We start from the raw sequence: 2,660 nt of genomic DNA, 5'->3' as shown, positions 1-2,660 counted from the left end.
TGAGATGTACTTTTAGTAGAGTCTAATATGAATTGTTAGATGTATAAATTATCCTCATACATGTGCAATTCTAGAGCGGTTAGGATTGTTTTTATTATACATTAATGCAATTTGTTCGTAAATGAATAAGTTACCCTCATACATGTCTAACAACTTTTATTAATTTTGGCATGTGTTACCATACATCTGAACCTACTGTCATATATCTAAACCAACATATCATACATCTGAACCTACTGTCATACATCTGAACCTACTGTCATACAACTGAACCAACATATCGAAAGTGTGGTCTTTGTTTGTCTAAAAATATATTCCAAGACTTATAAAAGAAAGAAGAAAATAAGGATTTGAAAAGTCTTGTTACCCAAAATGTGCATTAACATCAAGAAAGTAAAGTTGGAATTGTTTAACAAGAACCACAAAATGAAGAATTAGTTTTTTCAATGCTGACTATTTTAAAAACAATGCTACTCTAAAGTAACAATTTCACTTGTATCAATTACATCTAGAACAGTATTCCTAGGCCGAGACGGACCGCCTTTATCACTTGTGTACCCTTGTTTTGCCTTTTCGACTCCGTCATGCCACAGTAATGAAGAATGTCGTGCACGTTGACTTACGACATCAAACCCACGTGAATGAAGTTGGTGCCTTCCACTTAATATTTTCGCATAGGCAAAGACAAAAACCCCACAGTCCCTGATTTCAAAAAATATAAAATAAAATAATAATCAGTACATTACTTATAACATTGTTATACATGAAAAAAACTGTAATTTACTTACAAACTATCAAACACTTGTTGTGGGATGTTTTGAACATAGTCAACATCAAATGAAATTTTATTAACAAGATGGATTATACGTTGGTATAGATGTATAAATGTATGTTCAGATGTATGACTGTAGGTTCAGATGTATGACAATAGGCTCAGATGTATGGTAGCGCATGTCAAAATTGAAAAAAGTTGTTAGATATGTATAAAGGTAACTTATTTATTTACGAATAAATTACATTAATGTATAATAAAATCAACCCTAACCGCTATAGGGTTGCACATGTATGAGGAAAACTTATACATCTAACATTTCATAGTAGACTCTACTAAAAGTACATATCAACATGTATGAGGGTAACTTATACGCCAAAAATTTTTATTTAGAACCATAATTAAACTTAATATCAGCTTTATTAGTCGGATAATAATGCGAATAAGAACTAACAACTTTAGAAAAAAAAATACAAAGATCAGACTTTAATAAATGAAAAAAAATCATATTATCAAACTATCACACTGAAATGGATTTACAATAACAATTAATTTCATAAAAAACAAACATGCAATAAAAAATCGAACCAGCTTGTGATTTGATAAAGTTGAAAAAAATTAAAAATTAGTGAAAAAAAAGTACATAAGTCTAACAAATATTTGATAACTTACAAATTGGTAACCTCTAAGTATACGATTGATTGAATTTGAGTGTGGAAAAATGTTCTTCATGTTCTTCATATGTTCTTCATATAAAAAAGAGAGATAAATTGAATGGGAAAGAGAAACAAATTAAAGGAAAAAGTGGGTACAAGAAATTTATTGTTTTGTCCTTTTTGGATCTACAATCCTCACTCCAAGAATTTTCTTCAAGCATATACTTAACTTCAATTTTTTTTTGTAGCACTAAAAACTTAGGTGCAATAAATTTGTTGTTTTTTTCTTTTGGGATCTTGAAAGATAGATTGCAAAATTTGAAAAAAAAATAAATCTTAACATACACTTTGAAATTCAAATACAAGTGCATATAAATATCCAACAACAACAAAAAAACTAAAGGTAGCTAATTAGGTGCTTGACTTTAGGAACACTAAACACCCTAATCATTTCAGTTTCCTTAATTTAAGGAATTTGTGTTTCTTCATACATCTAACACATGTATAATAAATGGCCAAATGTATTAGTATTTTTGTTGAAATTAGGGAGAGAGAAAACCAATGGAGATTTTGTGTAATTACTTTCTTTAGCTAGGGATTTTTGGTAGTTTGCCCAAAAATTAGACATATCATATAGTCAAAATTAGCAAACACACTTGTGCCAGGAAAACCATTGGGCCAGATCCATTAAACTAAAAAATTGGACCTGAGCTAGACGAGGGGCCTTTTGGGTGTACGTTCTCTAAAATGGAGAAACTACAAAAACAACCCCAAAATAAGGTGACTTTCAAGTTTTAATCCCAAATAAAAAGGCTTCATAAAAATAACCTTTAGCTATTAAGTGTTGTATTTTCAGACAAAATTGCTCTGACTATGGAATAAATTACATAAATAATCCTCATAATGGATAACAACTCCATACTTATTCATCTTTCAACTTTTTTTTTTTAAATTTTATTTTGAGTTTTATTTTTTTCTTTTCTCTTTTTATTTTTTGATTTTTCTCAACCCTTTCTTTTTTCATTTTTTCCTGTCAATTTTTTTCTTTTTATTTTACATTAATTTTTTATTTTTCTTCCTCTTTTTTTTTTCTTTTTAGTTTTTTCTCAACTCTTACTTTTTGGCCCTTTTACTCCTCTCAACGTCTACTTTTATAAAAAAAGAAAGCTTTTTTGATTTTTCTTTTCTTTTTTTTTCTTTTTTTATTTTTTCTTGACCTTTATTTTTATTTT

The 2,660-nt window shown here is 28.5% G+C and overlaps 1 long non-coding RNA gene across 1 annotated transcript; it reads right to left on the bottom strand.

Annotated features, from left to right (window-relative positions):
- Nucleotides 1–427: 427 nt before the first annotated feature.
- LOC107869641 lies at nucleotides 428–1,775 on the bottom strand. The gene is made up of 2 exons (XR_001673878.2): nucleotides 1,445–1,775; nucleotides 428–702 (listed from the first exon to the last, which is right to left on the bottom strand). It is a non-coding gene; the product is annotated as an uncharacterized LOC107869641 (long non-coding RNA).
- Between the last annotated feature and the right edge of the window lie 885 nt (nucleotides 1,776–2,660).

This window comes from Capsicum annuum, unplaced genomic scaffold, assembly GCF_002878395.1.
Source record: "Capsicum annuum cultivar UCD-10X-F1 unplaced genomic scaffold, UCD10Xv1.1 ctg76011, whole genome shotgun sequence".
NCBI lineage: Eukaryota > Viridiplantae > Streptophyta > Magnoliopsida > Solanales > Solanaceae > Capsicum > Capsicum annuum.
The sequence above is the reverse complement of the archived record's forward strand: the minus strand, read 5'-3'. Positions and strand labels throughout refer to the sequence as shown.